Raw genomic sequence first — 9,605 nt, 5'->3', positions numbered from 1 at the left:
AAAGGAGCAGTGACAGACAGAACTAGATTGAAACACTCAATTACACTTAGGAAATGTCTGGCAGGAGGAGTGCTATGACAGCAAACGGGAATGTTAAAGTCGCCAACAATTACAATTCTGTGAAAGGAAAAAAAATATAAAGAAATAGAAAAAAAGAGAAAAGGCTGCACTGATGGGTGCCCAGCACATGATTGGCTTGTTGTTGACTTTGCCTGCTCGTCCCCTGTGATTGCTGCCTGCTGCTTTTATTTTTATTCATTCTTTATTTATGTGATTTCACGCTCATGTCTAAAATCACAGGGCTGAGTGCTGAATTGTGTGAGTGAGAGTGTGTGCGTGAGTGTGTGCGTGTGTGTGTGTGTGTGTGTGTGTGTGTGTGTGTGAGAGAGAGGATGTGTGAATGAGTGAGTGTGTGAGTGGGGGGCGGAGGAGAAGGCATGGAGGCATGATGGATTTTCAGCTTTCCAGAAATGTCCAATTTATCTGTTGACTCTCACCCCTGTTGTGTCTTCTGCAGGATGCAGGCGGGTGCGGCCTCTGTCTTAGCTGGTACGCTGCAGTGCTGCAGATGTATCCAGTAGGACGTCTCCAAAGTCATGCCTGAAGCAGCTTTTATCTTCAAGTGTGTGCGTGGTGAGTCAGTTTTTGCCTTGATTGAAATTTCATTGCAGCAAGAGAGTCGAACATACCTGAAACACTCTTACCTCATGATGAATGCATTGATAGACATACTAACACACACACAAACACACACACGCACACGCACACGCACACGCACACGCACACGCACACACACACACACTCACACACACACACACACACACATGCATGGCACTCAGTTTATATTTCAGATATTTAGTTTTATTTTATATTTAGCCTGACCCAGCTCTTTCATATCTACAGGTGACAGAGCCTTTACAAAGCAACATCTGAAAAATGTATAACCAAAGCGAAGGCAGTAGACATGTCAGATTACAGCCTGAGAAGAAGAGTTCTTTGAGAAGAGACATGTGCCGATCTTCTCTCTCAGATTTAAGTAGGCATCTTCTCTCGCAAAAAGGCTTAGGAGAGCCAGATAATTGGCAGTTTCGAATTGGAGGAGGAGGGAGGGGGGAAAATTCTCGGCTGAAGCATGCACTCAAAAAGAGCCTCAAATTGATTTTCGCTCTGCGTATCCATTATACTCCGTTGACACGCGCCCTCTCAGAAAAAAAAAAAAATGTTGATGCGCGTCGCTTTAATACACTCGCCTGCAACCGCAGTGTCAGGGCCGCACTTATCGGGGGCAATTATTTCTGCAGGCGGAATGAATGACAACTATTAATTCCTCATGGAGATACAGTAGCTTCCTCAGGTAGCCACTTCTGTCTCTCACTGAGAGACTGCGGTGAGACTAACTGGGCAGTGATACTGGTGTTCAGAGTCACTGTACAGTGTAGCTGTTTCTCTGTGGTTTAAATCTCTTTTTTTCCGACAGAATTCCCCTCTTTCCTCTGCTCAATCTGTTTGTGGCTCTGTTTTATTATTGATGATCAGAATTTATACTCAGAAAATGGTGAAACTGAACCTCTAAGCTCTCTCTAAAAAAATCTACCTAAGCATATTCGTGGAGTGTCATGAGGGCGACAATAAAGATGCTTCATCCACAAGAAAATACTTATAATTGAGGACAATGAGGTCCTGTCCTGTCCGCTAGCCTGATGGCACATCTCTTTTAAAGGGTATTCCATTCTTAAGGACCCTCACTCAAACCACTCAAACCTACACAGTAGCTGACGTGCCCTTGATTTAGTCCAGATCAATTCCACTGTCAATCAACACCCAAGTCAAAGTTTTCGGACTGGAGGAACTTTTCCATAGTTCTTAAAACTGTTGGAGGATGTACCATCTTTTTTGTGTGTCTGCAAAACAGGAACTTAGAAAGCTGTTTTTGAGGGTCTTTTTTTCTAGCTTCTACTTCAGGATTGGTACTCTCCCAGGACAACAGAAACCATGAGTGACATAAGTGTACAGTGATGGGTCAAACGCTTGCGTTCTGGAAAAACTAGACAAAAAGATGGCGGACAAAATTCCATAGACGTAAAGTCTGTAAATAGTCATTTGTCTGTCTTTTTTTCTACTTACCTTTACCTATAAATAGACACTGTACGGTCTGATAACCCCATTATTAGAACCAATCACCAAGGTGATTTTGCAAGGTGTCTGCCAGCCAACTATCCAACGTTAGCATGTAAGCTTACTACCCACAAAGCCCCAAACAACAGCTCTTAACGTTCGTTGGCTTAACGTCACTTCAGCCTTCCTACTGGCGGTGCCAATGCAAAGAAAAAAGAAGCCATTCAGGGTATGCAGTCCTTGGAGGTACTCCCCAGAGGATAGTCCCAAGAAACAAGTCCCTAGAACTGCTTGGTCTACTGACCATTGGTTCTCCTTTGTCTCTGCATTCCATATCTGATGCTAGAGGCAGTAGTGTGTTCTTTCCGCCCACCAAATTAATCAGTTGCTAAAATAAAACCGCCTCACTGGAATACTTAAATCCTCTGTTTTTATGGCTGCAAAGGAACTTGTTGTCTGACGTTTAAATTATTCAAATCCATCTCAGTATCCGTCTTAACATAGTTTTTCTAACCAAACCAATGCAATCCGTTATCAAAGAGATTCAGTAAACGCTCTTTTACATCATTAATATGTTTTTTTCACAATATCCAACACGTGTCCGACAGCACTGTGTGAAACGGACTACCGCGAGCAGCTTAGGGGATAGCAGCTGTCTGCTCATCCGGCTCCTCGGACTCTTAGCAAGCTGAGGAGGCTGCAGTGGTCTGATTAGGGCCTTATCTCAGCCCTTCCCAGGCCATTCTCTCAGTGCCACTGACAACCGCTGAAAGCAGCGCCAATTAAGTAATTATCTTTCGACTCTGTGTTAAATACAGCCCTGTGAGCTCCACACGGTCTCCAACAGGCAGCTGGATGACTTCACCCGGGGTTTGTGTTAAAAAAATTATGAAATGAAATAACTGAGACCCAGATAGGAGGAGTGTAATCTGTGCATTTGTGTAACCGCATGGATGTGACATATATGTGACAATGCAGTGTGCACACACACCTTTATGAACATGTAAATATGCCTAAGCACATGCACTTGTGTATGGGCACATACACAGACACATGGTCATCCACACACACACACACACACACACACACACACACACACACACACAAACACACACACACACACACAAACACACACACACACACACACACACACACACACACACACACACACACACACAAACACATACACACACTCACTCACGCACACACACACACACACACACACACACACACACACACACACAAACACACACACGCACGTACACTGATTGAGATACAGACACATATCATACAGGCAGGACTTATACAACTGTAACTTCAGTCCGACTCCCTGTCATGTCTGCCAGTAGCTTACTGAGATGTTAAATGCTTGCTGCCATTTTTTTTCACCTTTTTTCTTTTCCTCAGCTCCCCCCTTTCTCTCACTCTCTCGCCACCCTCCCTCCCTCTCTCCCACTCTTCCTCTCCCCTGCTGTGAGAAGCCATTACTGCCATTTCTGCTCTCCCTCTAATTGATCCTTTGCTTTTCCCATCTCTCTCTCTCTTTTTCTCTTCATCTGTCTGCTTTCTTCTCTCTCTCTCTCTCTTTCTGCCATCTCTCTTCGTCATGGCCCCACTGAGTGTTCCCACTAATGGACATTCACTCACCCACCCCCCCGCCTCTGCTTTCTGTATTTTAAGGGAGGTCCAACACCAAAGATGTGTCCGCCATTCACCTCCCTTGCCCAATGCTTTTTGACAGCTTCTCTCAACCATCTATACCAAATCCTTTTTCTTTCTTCCCCTTTTTTCCCATCTCTCTCCTTCCAGTTCCTCTGTCCTCCTTCCTGTCCCCTCACTCCTCTTTCAGGGGCGACATCCCGTTTGTTCGTGGTTCCATCTTTGATCTCCCTGTCTTCTGTGAAGTTTTCCCCTCATTTGCGCTTCTTGCTTTGACGCAGGGGGACGGTGACAACAAAGAGCCCTTTTAGCCATGAGGTGAGAAGATCTGGGGATAGAGGACTGTGTGTGTGGAAGAGAGAGAGAGGGAGAGAGAGTCGAGAGAGCTCTAATACCCTTAAATGAGCATCACATATTTAATATAATTTTAAACTAGTATTAAATTGACTCTCAATTATCAGTAAATGACTGTGCCTCACCACTCCTGATATGCTGGGTTTACGCCTTTGAATGTATTTCATGCAAGTTGGCCCTGAAGTTCATAGTGTTCCTCATTCTTTAATGTACTGCACTTCAGTATGTATAAATGAGCACGCCTGCGATAAAGTGTCACACTAGACTGATCCGAAAGTCTTTTTGCAAATATTCTACATCTAACACTCATCACGACCTGGAAAGACAAGTTCATGGTGCCATGATGGCAGGACATCACAGAACAAGGCCCAAAGACTGTACGAAGGTTGGCCCTGACCATGAAAGACATTTTTTTTAAGAAAACAGGAGGACAAAGAAAGCATAGAAGAAAAGTCATACACGTGCCAACAGTTCTCACTGATGGTTCCTTAATAAAAGAGTGAAAGACATATAAGTGTAATGACATTGTCAGTATGCCGCCCTTGGTGTTACATGTGGTGAATTAGATGACCTTGTCTTGTTTGGCGTTCCACTTGTCTCTGTCAAGGAGAAGAGAAAGTAGTTAATAGAACCAGAACACACTTCTAGACCTCTAAACTCAATAGTATCCATGCCATTCACCAAGTCATGAAAAAGGTTTCTATCTTTTGAGTGTGTGTGTGTGTGTGTGTGTGTGTGTGTGTGTGTGTGTGTGTGTGTGTGTGTGTGTGTGTGTGTGTTTGTGCGTGCGTGTGTGTGTGCGTGTGTGCGTGTGTGTGTGTGCCAATGTTCCCTCTAAGCTGCGTGCGCGCGCGCCCGCGCAGGCCACTCGAAGTGGTCGCGCAATAGATTTTGCATACCACGCACATTTTTCAGACTGCACAAACTTTTTTTTTTAGGGGTTAAAAATCTGAGCATCAGAGGGGATGCAGGCTAGGTAATAAACATTTAAAATACTGACATGTCTGACAACCAAGCCGGATGTGCGTTAGAATGTTTACATAAAGTATCCTTTAGCTCTCTTGGCGGGCTCTGCTCCAGCAGTTATAGGCTACCATGGCGAAAAGAAAGGCAGAGCAGGTGCCGCAGAAAAAGGTCTGCTTAACGTTTAAACATGAGTGGATAGATGAAATAGTCCAAACTGAGGTAGGATAAAACTTTCAGAGATATTTACATATGAAGAAAGGAGTCGCGTGATCTGCAAATTCTGCTCGGAGGCAAACGCGAAAAGAGAGTTCGCTGGTGGGAAAACATGCAGTAAACACAAGTGACATTATTCTGGTTGTCCGTAAAATTTGAGAGCACTTAGATGCCCGCTTCCCTGAAAATGAGCTGAGTTGGCTGCCTTTGAGCCGGATACGTTGGGTCGTGCAGTTAGTGAATTTGATCATGATCTGAATGACGTGACCAGTCTGGCGAAAAGGTTCAAAGCTTTTGGAGGAAGCATAATATGCGGACGCATTTGTCAACAATACAACAAATTCAAGTTCATGGTCAATGAAAAAAGGAAAAGCGGGCTGCTTAAGTCATTTTCTGATATTGTATTGGTCGCTGAAAAGTGAGCTTTTTCCAGATCTGGTACAACTTTTTGTGGCACATTCCAAGCATCTAGCGCCGACTGTGAACGCGGTTTCAGTCTAATATCACTAATACAAAATCGTGAGGCGAGAGAAGATTTGAGGAAGACATTTCCAATATTTTCAATTAGACCTATTAGGTCTTATTGATCAAAGTGATCTTGATTACTGCAACAACATTTAGACATATGTTTAGTCAGAAAGATGTGTCTTCCATAGGCCTGCAGACAAGATGAGCCAGATAGGCCTATCTCCCTCGATGAAATTCAAATGACTTGTTTTGTAGCCGTTTGTTACAAACCACTCCAGTTATTAAATTATTTATAAAGGCTACCTTTATGAAAAATACACCATAATTACTATATTTCTTGTAAAGCACTGCATTAGCATTTTTCTTTAAATGAAGTTCCACTTAAATGTTGTACCTGATGAGAAATGACTAAACACCTTGGATACGTTTATTTTGTGTGTGTATATATATATATAATCATTATCATTCATAACCAGTGAACCAGTCATAACCTCCCTAAAACTTATTTATTTTCAACCAAAGATCCTTTAAGTTCAACTAAACTGACTGGTAAAACACCATCAATAAAATGTTCCAAAGTCCAGACATTATAAAGGATATTGAATAAATATCAACCTTGTAGACATATTGATGCATTTGCTGTCATCTCTTTGAAAACCTATTGCTAACGCAGGCTCGTGGTCATTTTTCGGCAGGTCGCGTGGTTTACGAACTGCTCACAGTGCTGAAATGTGCGCTCAGAATAAAAAATATTTGCTCAGTGCTGAAAAAAATTAGAGGGAACATTGGTGTGTGCATATGTGTGTGTGAGCGAGTGTGTGTGTGTGTGTGTGTGTGTGTGTGTGTGTGTGTGTGTGTGTGTGTGTGTGTGTGTGTGTGTGTGTGTGTGTGTGTGTGTGTGTGTGCGTGTGTGCATGAGTGTGTGCGTGTGTGTGTGTTTGTGCGTGTGTGTGTTTTGTGTATGAACATGTGGGTATGTAAGTGCCGGTGTATATTTTAAGTACTGTAAAGTTCACCAACCCCAGCGGGGCCATCTGGAGTTTGATAGTTTGAAGGCTACAACTTTCTACCTCCAGAAAAAGACAATGAAAAAAGAACAGAGTGAAGTTATTTTTTAAGCAGGTCATGCCTCCTCTGCCCCTCCTCTTTGCCTAACGAGGGCTGTTATGCTATCACACAGCGCTTTATAAATAAAAGGGCATTCGGGCTTTTTTCACCAATTGATTAACGAGAGCCACGCCAGTGAACTGTTACCTCATTATCCTCTTGTGGTCTTGTTATAATGGTGATTAAAGTTCTTCGGGAAAAGTAGTCTGCCCTCTCCGAGAACTCCCTGTCTCCGTGTGGCATGGCACTCATGAAAGTTTTTAATTATGAATATTCCCTCGTAAAAGTAAAAGGCGATGTCCTGTGATATAACTTTCTATTGTTCACCAAAACGTGGACAGACAAAAAGAGTTCAAGTTTCATTACTGACTACTATTTAGCCAAAGAGCTTTTACTTGCATGTATCCCTGTCTCTCCTTCAGTAACATCTTTCTATGTTTTTCTAATGCAAATATATTCACTGGCAGCAATGAACAGTATCTACGCTCATTGTGAAAGCACCACACAATACCAGTCACATAAGGACATAAGGATGAAGTCACACACCTTTGCTTCAGCATTTCTTTTTCAGCACCGTTGGCTATTAAATTCACAAGAGTTACCATCGATGTCCAAGTGCCCTTCTCGGCCAGAGATTTGGTTCAACACAAAGATTTCAATGGGGGCGATTCTCAAAGGTTCGCAATCAATATCACAGTCTCCTGGTGCTGCCTGGTGGTACATCAAGGGCCTTCGGAGTCTTTGAGCTCTGGCTCAGACTGGATCAATACTCAACAGACTCAATTTAAGCACCTTTTTTATCAGCCCTGTGTAGTTTAATGTGCCCATTTATACAAATGCAGGCAGTCAACTGACTGGGAGCCTGGTCACACACAAAGATGTGTCGAGGGGTTTTGACTGGCCTAGATGAGATATTCCGCCTGATATAAAAGTTATCCATTTAAAAGCAGCATCTCACCGCCGCTGTAGGTGTAGATAATAGGAGTCAGAAGTCTGCATTGTAAACTGCTCAGTACTGTCATTTGTTTACACAGAGTGAGACTAATTCCAAGGCCTCGTCATATTGTCAATAGTCTCCTTATACACCAAAAGGATGACACATTTCTACCAAAACAACAGTTAAAGTGATCCATCTGCACAGGCTGGTCTCATGTAAACCCACAGTAGATTAACATCTCAGGTAGTACCAGGATGTTAAAGCCATGGACTGCATCCTTTATGCATTACTAGGACACAGTCTATTGATCTGTTTAATTGGGCTCAAGGTTTAAGTTCAATATCCTTTACTCTGTGAATCAGATATTATGTTCACGCCTTCATTGGCTCTGAGAGGAAAGTCGAAGTCCTGTCAGTATACGACCTCCCTGGCTCTGTAGGAGCTCTTACCAATAACCCAGAGCCCAAGGGGGCTTGTGATCTTTGCTATCATACCTTCCTTTCTTGACGAGGAGTGGTGCATGTTCGTCTGTAATAGTGCTGACAGAGGTTCAGTGTTGCCCCCAAGAGGCTCATCCAACATAAGACGTCACAAATGTTGCCATGTCGACCATTTTATTGGGGGCCAAGTCATTGGGTCACCCCCATGAGGTCAAAGGTTGAGAAAGGCTTAATCTGTGGTAGCCTTGACTGCTTTGATGAGATGCTGGAAACACAACTCAATCCCCAACCCATCACACAGACTGGATGTGAAATTAGGGCAGAGGCAAACAATGTGACAGCATTTCTACACAATGACTTATTCAATAGCATTGCATAATGTATGAGCGTAAAAGCCCTCATTACAATAATCTACTTGATTCATGACTTCGACCTCTGCATAATTATGCATCAAGTAGTTGTATTATATTACAGTAATATTTCATTCTCCGCCTTACTGAATCCTTAGCCTCCATGAAATACAATAGCAAATGTTAATGCGTCTTACTAGGCCCTAATACATGTGCCACTGCGATCAGAACAGTTTATCGTATCGTATTCGCGTGTAGGTGTGAACATTTTCAAGGGAAACGGCTCTTGTCGTTACGTGTTTACATGTGCAAAATGTGAACCGTTTACATTGCCTCGGGCATGCGCAAAGACCACGGAGATGTGCTCCCACCTTGTTTGTTTACTAACAACCAGGGGTTAAAGTGGGCCGGAACGCTCCGGTACTCAGTACCGGCACGTCAGATAAATTAATAAATAAATAGATTCTTAAAAAAAAAAAAAAAAAAAAAAAAATTTAATGTTAAGGCCAGTCTCGTCTCGTCGCGAATCTCTGGTCTGAACCGGCCTTTACGTGCACTGTGAAAGGCTCGCGCTCCTTCTGAAGCGTCTCGATCAAATCAAAACGTAATATCATCCCCTAGCCCCGCCTTGTTCATTCCTCTGACAAACACGCTTCGCGCAGAAAAAAAAACAGTTAACCTGTCAGTTCAGTTAAGAGTGCGACGCTTTGCGGTAAGTGTTTAGACTGTTCCAGTCAGAGCGAGTGCATGTTGGAGTCCGAGGTGAAGTAGTAAGCTAAAGTCTAACCTCTATATTTTAAATAGGGCAACAAACACAACTTAAAGAAAGAACCAGGCTTTTAGTTATTCGTTTTCTATCACTCTGGCCCTGACTGAGAATGACGAACATTAACAATGGTTAACTGCAACTAGTTGGTTATTGGCTAGCACGTCAGCTTGTCAGATAGACAAAAAAATGTGAGTACCGGTACTTGTTTCCTAATTGGAAAACACGTT

Source organism: Sprattus sprattus, assembly GCF_963457725.1.
Source record: "Sprattus sprattus genome assembly, chromosome: 4".
NCBI classification, from domain to species: domain Eukaryota; kingdom Metazoa; phylum Chordata; class Actinopteri; order Clupeiformes; family Clupeidae; genus Sprattus; species Sprattus sprattus.
Note: the sequence above shows the minus strand (reverse complement) of the source record.